This window comes from Pholcus phalangioides, unplaced genomic scaffold, assembly GCF_987345545.1.
Source record: "Pholcus phalangioides strain wild (caught in Gottingen) unplaced genomic scaffold, Ppha-v1.0 ptg000015l_1, whole genome shotgun sequence".
NCBI classification, from domain to species: Eukaryota; Metazoa; Arthropoda; class Arachnida; order Araneae; family Pholcidae; genus Pholcus; species Pholcus phalangioides.
Window position 1 is genome coordinate 41,585,442 of NW_028301608.1, and position 13,921 is coordinate 41,599,362.

A 13,921-nucleotide genomic window follows, 5' to 3' on the forward strand; every position below is an offset into this window, starting at 1 on the left:
AATTGCAACATTCAAAAGCAATACCAATAAATAATTTTTAACGCAATATTTACCGATTTATCTCACTGTAAAACATTCACATCTAACATTAAAACAGTTATTAAAATCATTTTTTTAATATTTATTATTCAATCCAATTTATTTGAAGTCAGCATATTGGTTGCAATATTGCATATCTTCTAATTCATCACATAAAAATATTTCTAATGGAAAATATAAAAAAAATATATATATTCTTTGAGACTAGAAATTAAAAAAAATATCTGAATTTTTTTTTTAAAAAGAGTTTGTAATCGGAAGAAATGAATTCAAAATCTAAATTAACAAAATATACTCTGATAAATGAATACTTTTCAAAAATTTTAACATAATGTTCATTAATTATTGGTGAATAGTATAAAAAGAGTTAAATTACAATGGGAAGTACTCTCATATCAAAACGTAAAAAAACCATCATCCAAACTTCAAAATGTTTGTTTCAGTAAAATTAAATTAATTTCAAGATAACATATTGATAAATTTTACAGCCCTATTGTATCAAATTTGTATCAAATCAATTTTTTTGTTTCCTTTTTTAGTAACTGTTAATATGTTGAATTTTTATATATAGCTGCCTTTCTTCAGATGAATTTTTACATGGATTGTGTCTACCTGTGTAAGTTCATACGTGCTTTCTGGGGTTATAAATGAATCAATCAAAATATTCCATCAACAGGTAATAAATACATATAAAATTTCATCTTTGGAGACAAAAATCTCAAACTTATTTTTCAGCAAAAACGTGTTTGAATAATCGGTGAATTCAAAATCATAAAAAAGAATGCTAGTGAAATTTTTTCATGTAATATTCACATCAGTTCTACCATTGGAAAATATTCTCATCTCTCTCTGAACATAAAACACCATCATTTAAATTATTTTTAAGGTATTTTCCATCGAAAAAATTTAATGAGTTCCAAATCAATCTACTGATAAACTTTGCAACTTCTTATTGTAAATCACATTAAAAATATTCACGCAACAGGTAATGAAAAATATAGAAATTCATTCTTAGAGACGACATTAAAAAAAAATAACTGAAAAAATTTTTTTATTGACGAACCCAATAACTCGAATCAGTGGTTTTCCCCTATGAGCATAGAAAATAGGAGACCATTCAAGATATTTCTTAGATTCTTAGAAAGTTACTCGCATCATAAAAAAAGATTCCCAGAAGCTTCTTTCAGCGTTTCTCGTAACGTCTTCGGGAAGGACTCGTAATCTATTTCAGCGAAACCCCCCCCCCCCTTCAACCCACCCATTTTCCCTGAAACTTCTGAAAACATTTCCAAAACGCAGTCACATTTTCCGAAGGGGATTTTCAATCTAGCAGAAGCGAACCCAATTTTCTGCCATCGATGTGGAACATCCACAGCGGTAATCAAATCGTTATGACGATAGAATCGATGCATATATATATGTGTATGTATGCATATACATACACACACACACACACACACACACACACACATATATATATGTATCGATTCAGAATTCCCGTGGCCCCCTTCTCCTTGGAAATAGGACCCGGGCTCTTTTATAAACGTACTCCCCCCAGATAACGCAAAAATATTCTTTTAGACCACCCGAAGCGGGATGGGCGAGAAGGCTTTTAAATGGCTCGTTCGCAAAAGGCGCACTACTAATGGTGTTCCTGGCTTCATTTAATTGAACCTGTTTCACTTAGAGTGAGGAATGCGACGTTTCCTGGAACTGGTAGTAGTGAAGGAAAGAGTCAGAGAGAGAGAGTGAGAGAAAGAGCAGTAGAGCCGAATAGATGATGGTAGTAGTATTACTAGCTAGTGTGTCTGTGAAGAGGAGGTAGGGCCGGGACCATCCGACAATCTTCTCCCTGTTTTCCTGACGTCTTCTCCCTCCAGGGCCTTTTCCCGGTGAACGGAGCTCTGACGCGCCGTTCCGGTTCTGATGGCTTAATTATTCTCCAGGACACTGATAACAACCGAACTAGCCGTGTATACAGATAACTAACTGGCTTTCTCTCTCTCTCTCTCGGGCTGTATCGGTTGCCCATGGCCCCCTTTCTCTTTCTTCCTGCCCCATTTTCACGAAAAAGAAGTAGTAGTAGCCCAGCAGTAAAATGAATCTACATATCTTTCTATCAATACCATTATAACAAAAGCCATCCCATGTTAGAATTTTTACCTGGATCCGGTCCGTTTTCCTTTTTGCTTGGTTATTATACTAGTGAAATTAGTCCGTAAAAGATTAGGAAAGTTAAAAAAATATAAAGATAACTTACGTTATCAAACCAGGAATTTCAGTGGAATTTTATTGCTTATATAATGTCGAAAATTAAAAACAGGACGGTTGGAAAATGTTGAAGTTCAATTTGAAAATTAATTGTTTAAATGCAACTGGTAGTTATTATTTATCAACAATAACTATAAGGTTAAAGAGAGACTATTGAAAGGTATTAACTCTTTTACTTAATTTAATGGGAAATTTAATTTTCTCTCACAGGTAATAAGTTTAGTTTTCTTTTTCAATTTATTGAAAAAGAGGAATTTAAATTCCATTAAATTGATTATTATTACTTATTAGTCCAAATTGACAACCCGTTGAATTGATTTATTTTTTCAAACTTCATTGGAAATTTTTCTTAATTCATTGGAATTTAATCAACTGAATTAACATGCTGTTATTATAATTTTTTTTCTAAATCTAGGACCTCTCTTTCTCAGTTATTATTAATTTTAAAATAAATGTTTTGGCATTGAAGAGAGCTATTTATTACGATTATCTCGTATAGATTAGAAGTTGAGAATGTTCGAAACAGACGATTGGATTCTGATGGTTTAATCATTCCTCAAGACACTGATATAACAACCGAACTATCCGCATATACAAATAACTAACTGTCTTTCTCGCTCTCTCTCTCTCTCGGGCTGTATCGGTTGACCATGGCCCCATTTTCACGTAAAAGGAGTAATAGTAACCCGTCACCGGACTTCTAGCGCAAAGTGCGATGTCAGTACGTTAGAGGAGGGGCTCGTCGCGCGACCCGCTCCCAGGACAGATTCAGGTGTGGAGTTTAACTGAAGCGGCATACCTGTCAAAGCGTATTAACCCTGCCGTAAAATGATAACAAAAGCCATCCCCATGTTAGAATTTTCACTCCCCGGAAGCTACTTGGATTTGGTCCGCTTTTCATTTGCAGGGTTATTATGCTAGTGATATTAGGGTAAAATATTAGGGGTTCAGAAAAATAAAACGATAAACCGCATTATCAAACCACTTTCATTGAAATTGTATTGCTTATTTAATGCCGAGAATTTGAAAAAAACCCTTGGGAAATTTGTGATTTTTTTAATGGGACATAAATTGTTTAGATGCAACTGGTAACTATCATTTAGAGAACTCAGAAGCCAATCAGTATAAGTTAAGGAACATTAAAAATGAGATAAAAGGATTTTTTAAAGGATATTTTTATTCCATGGTCAGTATAAGTGGAGCTATCTGCTCTGTTACAATATAAAGATAGTGACTTGAATACTGTGGCACTTGCAGGGTTTGACAATGAAGAGGCACTTGCAATACGTCATTTTCAGAAAATTGACTTACACTGATTTGCTTCTGAGCCCCTCCATATATTATTTTATCGGAATTTAATCAATTGATTTAAAGTAATTTTATTAAAATTCTTTTGAAACTTTTGGGACAGTTGTAATTTTATTATAAGATAGAAGAAATAATATTTTTTAGCATTGAAGAGAGATTTATTACAATCATTTTGTATAGATTACAACTTGAAATGTTCGAAGTGTACGATTGGATATCAAAAAGTAATTTTTATGGCAAATGTTTTATTAACTTTTCTTAAATATTAACTAACAAAGGGTTTTAATTTATTTTTATTTATTTTCTAATTAAATCGAACATAAACTTTTTTTTTCTTGGGTAAAATATTCATCGCGTTCCCATAAATTCATAGAATCAGTGAATAACGTGTCATTTACATAAATGTATGCTACTTGTGCATACTTGTAAGATTTTATTGAAGATCTAAATTCTACACTCACCAGTTATATACGGTCTTTTTTTACCCGTCGGAATCTCTCTAAAACGATTTGCAACCATTCATGGGGACACAGTCGAATTCCTCTGGAAAACACAAAAAGAATCGAAAATTTATGTATATGCTAAAAAAGAGATTACTAATAATGATAGTGATAATCACAACAGTACTGACGGGGAATTACCCACCTCTGACTTGGATGGCTTCTCGATTGACAACAAACCACCGGGCAAATTAAAATGTGTGTTAATAAATGCCAGGAGCTTGGGTAATAAGAAAGATTTTTTAGAAACTATGATAGTTGTGGAGGACTTGGATCTTATAGCCATTACAGAATCTTGGGCAAACGATGGGGATGAATCTTTCTTACACATCTCCGGATACGATACTTTTTTGAGAAATAGATCTGATAGGAAAGGGGGTGGAGTGTTGATATACGTGAAATCATGTTTGAAGGCTAGAGAGTGTAACGTGCAGAGAAGTGATATTGAAACCATATGGGTTGAACTTGAGAACAAAAGTCGTCATAAGCTTATTGTTGGGGTTTGTTACAATCCACCGAATAGGGATCAAAACTATATCGCCAAAATGCATGATGAAATTTCCTACATGTGTAAGCGAAAGAGGGTTCTCATACTAGGGGATTTCAATTACCCGGGTATTGATTGGGAGAACCTTTCATCTGGAAATCAGTATGAAAGAGACTTTCTTAAGTTGGTGCTCGAAAATTTTTTGTATCAGCATGTATCAGAAGCCACTAGGGGTACTGCTATTTTGGATTTAGTTCTTACTAGTTCTGAGGATCTAGTTGAACATGTTTCGGTGGGGGAAGAGTTTTCTTCCAGTGATCATCGTATCGTCAGATTTCACTGTAACTTTTCCTCGGGTAAGGTTGATAACAAAAGACTGGTTCCTTGTTTTCGGAGAACTAACTTTGATGTTTTGCGAAGAAGGTTAGCGGAAGTTTTCAAAGACCGGTTGGAATCAGTAGGGGTGGTAAGTCAATGGGAAGAATTTAGTACGAAGCTGTCCTCTGTTTTGCACGACGTCATACCCTTTGTTCGAAAAAAGCGTGTTTGTACATCACACCCTCTATGGTTCACGGATAGCGTGCGGAACCTTAATCTTGAAAAGAAAAGAGCATTCAGGGAGTATAAAAGTGGACGAGGTGACCTATCATTGTTTACTGATAAAAGAAGACTGTTGAAGAAAGCGATAAGGGATAGTAAAAAGCAAGTTGAATCTAGGTTGGCAGATAACATTGGCTCTGACCCAAAATCATTTTTTCGATACGTCAATAATGGATGTAAGGGGACAGTTGGCCCCCTCTCGATAGGAGGCTCAAAAGTAGAGAGCAATGTAGGCATGTGTAGTGCTTTCAATGACTTTTTCGCGTCGGTTTTTAATGGAGATAATGATATTCGATATACGGGTGTTGCATGGGGTAATAAAACGCTCAACGATATTCAAGTTGAAGACGTGGAGGTCCTAAATCTTCTAAGAAATGTATGTGCAAGCAAAGCACCAGGACCAGATGATATCTATCCCAGGGTTCTCAGGGAAGGTGCTAATGAATTGTTGGGGCCAGTCGCACAGATATACAGGAGTAGTGTTGCTGAGGGTATCGTCCCGAGAGATTGGAAACTGGCTAACGTTGTTCCGATATTTAAGAAGGGTAGTAGAGAAGTGGTGTCTAATTATCGTCCAGTGAGTTTGACGAGCTCCCTCTCGAAAATTTTGGAAATTATCATCAAAAGGCAGTTTGTGAAGTGGATAGACGAGAATAATGTATTGTCGGATAATCAGCATGGGTTCAGGAAGGGGAAGTCATGTGTAACTAACCTCCTTTGCTTCTACGATTACGTGACTAAGGCTTTGGGTAAGAGCAAAAATGTCGACGTTGTTTACCTTGATTTCCAGAAGGCATTCGATCGGGTCCAACATGGCAAACTCTTGAAGCGTTTACACGAGATTGGAATAGGGGGCAACTTGCTGAATTGGATAGAATCGTGGTTAAGAGATAGGTCGCAACGAGTTATGGTGAACGGGGAATTCTCTGGTTGGACAGACGTCACAAGTGGAGTTCCTCAAGGAAGTGTCCTTGGCCCCATACTTTTTTCATTTTTTATCGACAAACTCGATCAGGGTATCGATGGAATTACTAGCAAATTCGCAGATGATGTGAAGCTAATGGGGGTAATCGGAAATGAAAGCGATAGGGAGTTGCTCCAGACCAACTTAAACAAGATTGCAGCATGGGCAAATGAATGGAGCATGACGTTTAGCGTAGATAAGTGCATGGTCGCTCATTTTGGTTCGAACAACCCACGGTTCTCTTACGAGTTGAATGGTGTCACTATCCCGGATGCAACTAGAGTCACCGATTTGGGAATTCTCATTGACGAGCGACTTAAGTTTTCTGAACATTGTTCAGCGGTTGTCAAAAAATCGAATAGAATGCTTGGTCTCATTTTCAAAAAGGTCTCTTCGCGTTCTCCTAAAGTCATTCTTCCGCTTTTTCGAGGCTTAGTTCGTCCTGGACTGGAGTATGCTGTAAGGTTTTGGAGACCATACCTACAGAGGGACATAGACTTGGTTGAAGGGGTGCAGAGAAGAGCTACGCGTGTCCTTATTGGCACACGGGGCTTGAGGTATGAAGAGAGACTTCATTTTTTGAATATGTTTACACTGGATGAACGCAGGTGTCGAGGAGATATGATCGAAGTGTTCAAAATTTTCAATGGGATGGATAGGATGGACCATGAACTTTTAGTACACCGCCAATCGACTGCTTTTACAAGGGGACACCAGTATCGATTGGTGAGGGACAATGCAAGGTTATGGTGTCGCAGGGAATTTTTCTCCAATAGGGTTGTTAATAAATGGAATAGCTTACCCCCGGAGGTAGTAAATTGTAACACAATTGACACGTTTAAAAAGAAATACGATAAACATGTTGGGGTAAATCGAGAAGCTATCCATTCTTAGAATAAGACAACCATAAGTATTCTTTATGGGCATTGTATAATATTTTATCATGTGTATATATTGTTTGTAATTTGTGTTAATTGCATTTTTAATTGGGTTGCTGTATTTTTGAAACATATGACAACCATATTTTTATGGGCATCTTTTTATCAGCCACCTCGTTGGGCATTTTGCCTGTTGTGGCGTTGTATTTGTATTTGTATTTGTATTTGTATAATCCGATGAATTATACAGGACGTTACATAAAGTGCAACCGAAAAGAACGCAAATATCTATGTTTCATTTCTAAACTGAAGCAAAATATAAAAACTTTGTAGAAAAATATATATATATTTCAGCTGTGATTGTATCATCCTCATGAAATGATAATTGAAATAAAGGTAAAAATTAAAATTTATGAAAGCCCATGTCCCCCCAATCCAAAAAAAAACTCATATCCTTTTTTTTTTATGTCACAAGAAAAATTAAATCCATTTGTTGAAAACTCATCGATTATCAGAAATAGAAATTCTTGATTTTTATTACATTATCATAAGCTAAACCAACTCAGTCTTGAAAAGAATACTCGCACAGTAACAATCGTGAAAAAAGTCGCAAAAAACAAGAACTTCAATCACCACTATCACGACGAAAATTTTAATGATTTACATATTTTAGATCGGGGGAGGGGGAGGCAATATACAATCCAAATTTATAAATTTACTTCAACTATTTGTACAACTGAATTAGCTCAATTTTTTTTGGACGATCGAAATATTACCTCATATTTTCTTCAATTTTAAAATAATTCTGAAATCATTAAAATAAATTATCTTTCATTTTCTTTCGAACACTCTTGATCAAACAATCGTTACAATACTAATAACAGAAACGCTCAGAATTATGTGATCTGTTTTTCACTATATTTCGAAACGATATCAGTGATATGGAACATCATTGTATTTATCATTTTACATCGCATTCTTCGATGTCATATCGTTACTCTTATGCAAAAGCAATACCAGGAGCATGGTATACGAAACCAGTATGTTTTTAAGGGTGGCAGCGTAGCATCTCCACGCTAATGCAATGGTACGTTCACCAATACCATACACGGTATTAGGCATTCAAGTCTTACTTTTTCCGGACATCGTAACTTTGAGGCACGTCCAGCTATAACTTTTGGATTAAGACTTGTTTCTACGAAAAAATATCTTCCACGTTATTTCTCTTCCTTACTCTATAAATCACCATAACTCATGTCTACATACAAAGTACATAAATACGTTTTTTCCCCCTACTATATTGGTGCACATTGATATGGAGCCTTGTCGTAAAATTCTGAGCTGTTTTAGGATACTACAGAAACCCGAGAAAGAACAAAGCACTTTCCCATATACGCCCATAGTACTCATACAATCTATTCGTAATATAAATATTTTTTCTATGTGAATTTTCAGGTTTTGTGAGTGTCCATTGATACTAAAGCAGGAGGGTCGTCAACCTTTCAGGCCAAATTGAAACTTCCCATGACGCCCGCGGGCCACCAACTCATGTAATTAAGTACCATCTTAATAGAAAGGACTAATGTGAGGCCCGAATTAAAAAGGAACAAAAATAATTCAAGACTTTTTTATGTTTTAAAATTATTTCTTCTACAAATATCAATTTTCATTAGTTATGAAATATTTTTGTTCACTGTATATGAAAACGTTTTTGATTAACTACTGATTAAATTAATTAATTCTGAGATTAATTTTAAGGTGAAATCACTTTAATGATTCTTTAATTATACTTCGAAATATTTTTTTCGTAATTTTAAAATCATTTTCCTTGTCAATATATCTTGAAATCATTTCTTTCAATAATTATGCAATTACAGTATTCTTTTAGTGATTGTGAAACGATTTGTATCAGCAATTACGAAACAATTTCTCATTGATTCATGTTATTTTTTTCACTAATTCTGAAATTATTTGTTTCAAATATGCAGAAATTATTTGTTTCAAATATGCAGAAATTATTTTCTTCAGTAATTATGAATCTTCATTAGTTATGGAATTATTTTTCATTAATCCTGAGTTTTCATCAAATTTTTTAGGAATTATTTATTTCCTTTATTCTAGAATTATTTCTTTCATCAATTCCCAAATAATTTTTTTCATTAATTCTAGAATTAATTGTTTTTCAATGTTTTCAATCATTTTCTGGAAATGATTCCGCAGGCTACGACAAAAAGTTCCGAGGGCCAAACGTAGGCCGCGGGACATGCCTTGAAGGCTTCTGTACTAAAGAACAGTAACATAAACTATAATATCTTTTAGTAAAAAAAACTAAAATTCGATTGTTAGTAGAATAAATCAATTTTTACTAAGGTGATATAGATATGATGACATTTTATTAATTCTCTTATGGATTTTGCATCATATCCACTTAAACAAATTTCTGAAAGCATTTTAATCAAAATATGATACTTCCAGACAACTTATTTTTTGTGAAAGGTGTTGATACTTAAAGTATGAATCTAAAGCTTTTGCTCAAATATTTTTGAAACCATTGTTGTGCTCAACATTTTATTTTTCAGCGTAAACATTTTTTGCTTAAGATTATATCCAATGAGAAACATTTGTTATTGACATTATTTCTAAACATTTTTTGGTCAGAGTATTTCTAAGCCATTGTAGGGTGTTTTCAAAACCACTGTAAATCAGCATTTTCATTAATACCATTGTTGCTCAGAGAACTTCCGAAATTTTTTTATCATAAATTTTTTTGTAAGTGTACGAACAATACACTTGAATAAAAACAATGTTTCAGTTTTTTCTTGCTCAGTCTTTCAGACTTTTTTAACTCGGAGCATCAGATTTTTTGCTGAGAGTATTTTTGAAATCACACTGTAGCTAAGAGCTAAGAGTATTCATTTTTATTATTTTTGGTTGGAATGTATTTAATCAAAATCATTGTTACTGAAAAAAAGGTATCCATTATAGCATTATTTTTTGGCGGAAAAATTTTAATTGAAACATTATATGCTCAATATTTTTTCGAAATTAATGTTGCTCGGAGCATTATCAATGAGACAGATTGTTCACAGTATTCCCATTCAGAACAATTGTTGCTCAAATTAATTTAAAAATGATTCTTATGATCTTTGGACTTTTTAAGAAGTTACTACCGAAAACCTAGTTATAGCTGAAATCAGTACTAAGATTACTGATAATTGATACACTGCATATACCAAAATAATTGGTATATGCAGTATTTCAAGTAAATGACTGGTGTTTAATTTCGTCCTGGAACTACATAATATTGTTATTAATTAACTAAATCATCATCGTAAAAGTATTCATAACAGTGTTTAAAAATCAATAAATTACGTTTGGGATTTTCTGTAAATTATTTGTCCAGTAAGGCTAACTAATGTATTAATAATTAATTAATCCATTAAATTACGGTTTGAGATAAAAAAGAAAGAATAATATTTAATATCACACAATTGTTTTTCTAAGTTTCTAAAGAGAAATGAAAAGCGTCTGAATGAAATAAATTTAAAAGCCGTGAAAAAAATATTCACACACAAAACGGAAACGATTTCATCGCATTTTAAATAAGAAGCCAAAAAATTTGTACCAGATTATTTTTTTATTTTATTTTGCCACTTCAAAAGGATCCGCTTTGAAAAGAGAGAAATTCATTGAATCAATTTAATTTTTTTTTCTCACAGTTGTTTTATTGCTCTGACGTATTTTAAAATTTAAATCGCTTGAAACTTTTCTATCGGGGAGCTCACCTGTTGTGCACAAATCCCATTTTCTGCCACTTATTTAAATGGAGTCTTGTGAAACAATCTGCTCGGTGGTTGTTGCTCGATTCCGAAAGAGAGAGAGAGATTATAAGCAATGATTTCGTAGAAAATCTTTTAGACTTCATTTTATATAAATTGATATCGATCTTGCAATTGTTTTCATAGTGACGTAGTTGTTCAATAGGATGCTGTTTCCAGCTGCTGATATTCACAAAATGCTCATTATTTGTATATAATTTTATTTTCTACTGTGAAACTCATCGTTTAGGTCTGATGACTAATTTTGTATTGAATAACAGTGAGGTAATTATAATTTTTTTCTGGAAAAAAATAGAATGACATTCTTTCCAAATTTTTTATTGAGTATTTTTCGGATTCAAGGAAATTGTTGTAAGCTTAGAAAATAATTTTAAATCAATATGTTAGTTTGATTCTCCCCCATCAAGTGAGATTTGGGCAATACAGTGATATCTCGGCTAATGAGGATAATTCGTTTTGGAATCACGTTCGTTAGCGTTAACGCGATTTCCCATAGGTTTCAATAAAAAGATCGTTTAATTCATTCCAGGTTCTTCCCAAAATTTAAAGATGAGTTTCGCGTTAACCTCTTTAGGATCACGGACATCATATTATGTCTAAACTTCAGTGGAATGAATGCAAACAAGTTCTCTGTGTTTTCGTTCCTCTCTCTTCACCATCGCGAATCTTTGTAGCAACCCTATTATCTTCTGGATACTTTTTTTCACACACATATAACGTATCTTTCTACTATTTACATGTAAAAACGAAAGAGAAGCCAAAAAAAACCATCTCCCCTATTTTCCAAGGGTTGGAAGAACAAGGTTACCATATTTATCTCCGATTCGTTCAATATAAATTATCCAGTTTTCTTGTTAAATGTTCGTACGTGAAGTGTTTAAAAAACTAAAGAGTGCTATAAAAATATGAAAACTTACCGAAGGTTCAGAGCAGTTCCAAAATAGGATAAATGAGAATTTACAGAAAGATGAGAGATACTAAAGATCATTTTTACTTTACTCTGTGTACACAACACAACCAATGTATCAAGGAAACTGTGTGTGTGTGTGTGATATTTTTTCTGGTTTTATTGCGGAGGTAAACTCGGAAAGAAAATTCATCTTATGGCAGAGTGCTGTCTTCAGTGGTGTAGGATGGTTGCCCCCGGAATGCAAGAGGGCTCGGGTTCATGTCCCTGCGAAGAGATCAGATGACTTTTCTTTTCGAGCTCAAAAGTCGGCATAAAATCTAGAAAATATATGTTTCCTGGATATGCTCACTATGTTGACACAACCCAATCGAGTTCATGAGTCCCCATCCGTTTGTGATTTGCATGTAAGAATGAAATTTGCAGCTCATTTTTGTGTGTGATACATGCAAATGGAAAAGATACATGATACATATGCCTGCAATGTTCCGGCTGTTCAAGTTTGATGCTAAGTCTCTTGCACTGAAAGAACGCGTGCTCTCAAAACATAGGTTCCTTTCTTTATAATTTTTCAATGGATTTTCTATTAGCCGAATCCTTTATTTTACGTGAAAATATGCAAATACTTTCAGAAACTGAAGTAGAGCTACATCTAGAAAAGGATTCCGAAATAGACACGAGTTAATCAGGCTCGATTTAAAATTATTCTGGTGATGATTGGCGTGAAAATACAGCTCATGCAGCACCGGTTTTATGTTAGCAGGTGCATCCATATCAAAAAGAAATGTTCGTTAGCTGAATATGTATTCGTTAGCCGAAGTATCACTGTAAACCTATTTTAAAACGAGGATTGATAAAGAACTAGTTTAAGCCAAATTTGTGTCATGGTTCGGAAATGCTAAACGAAGTAAACTGTAGCTCCTCGAATATGTTTCATTAGTGATCGCTATCGAATATACGACGTTTTAATTCTAGGATTACAAAATCATATGGCGGGGAGCAAATGCCCACACCCACCCCCGTCCATGGGAAAATTGGTTCCTATGCGTGTTCATGCAGAGAAGTTTAGGTTATTCATTTTTCTCCTAACTGACTTCTTGTGATTTGGTGATTTGATAATCTGGTATAATCCTGGTCTGACGTGATGTAATTTTTTGCTTCAGCATCGCTGACCAATCAGCCAAAAACGCATTTCCGAAAGCCAACAAAGACAATTTTACGGCTCTATATATAAACAAAATTGACCAGTTCGGACCGTTTCAAACCACTTCTAATAAAGTCGAAATCAAAACATTAGGTATAGCTGCAAAATATTCCATTGCCATCCATAATGCTTTACAAAATTCTACCACTGTAAAATTCGTCATTACAGGAAAACGGCATTATTTATTTTACTCAGAGAGACGTATATAAATGAAGTGATTATTAGATAATGAAGTATACAAGTAAATAAATAATTGCCGAACAAGGCAAAATTTTCTCACAGTCTTTAAAACACGTTCATGGGGAGTAATTAACGCCTCAAGATAAAAAAAAAGAAAAATATGAAGAAAAATTAAAAAAAAAAAAAATGATGATGATGATGATGATAATAATGAAAGAGGGGAGGAGGGAAAAAAGATTACAATTATTCGGTAATTTGTTGTCCTACAAGGCGATTATGTCCGTTAAACTCCAATCATGGCCGTAGGAAAGAGAAAATTTTAAACCTCGTCATTAGGGAATTTACAGTGGAAAAATGGATGGCAACACATGGGACTAATAGCTTAGCCGATACCTTGAACACAAGCGACAGCAAGAGAGAGAGAGAGAGAGAGAGAGAGATGGAAAAAGGGCTAAAGCCGTGAACACCATATGGAACTCTTCCAGAGAAAATAAAACAGGCCCTGTCCAAGAAGAACAAGAAAAAGAAATTTCTAGAAAAGTTTCCAGCTACAAAATCCCAAAAACTCTGTTTCGAGAGGGAAAAATAAAAACAATAATATTAATGAAATAAATCAAGGAAATGCGCCGAACAAGAAATCACGAAAAGAAACACCAAAGTTAGAATGAATAATGATAATAATATAGAAAAATATTATATATTAATAAAGTACCGGAAAAAGAATTCAACGTCCGTCTTGATTAC

At 34.0% G+C, this 13,921-nt stretch overlaps 1 protein-coding gene across 1 annotated transcript in view; it reads right to left on the reverse strand.

Moving 5' to 3' along the window:
* LOC149076042 (irregular chiasm C-roughest protein-like) overlaps positions 1 to 13,921 on the reverse strand; it is a 532,693-nt gene that overhangs the window by 382,129 nt on the left and 136,643 nt on the right. The window contains exon 3 of the mRNA XM_089243566.1: positions 4,080 to 4,161. The gene's annotated coding sequence lies outside the window, so the exon portion shown is untranslated. The remainder of the gene's footprint in view (positions 1 to 4,079; positions 4,162 to 13,921) is intronic.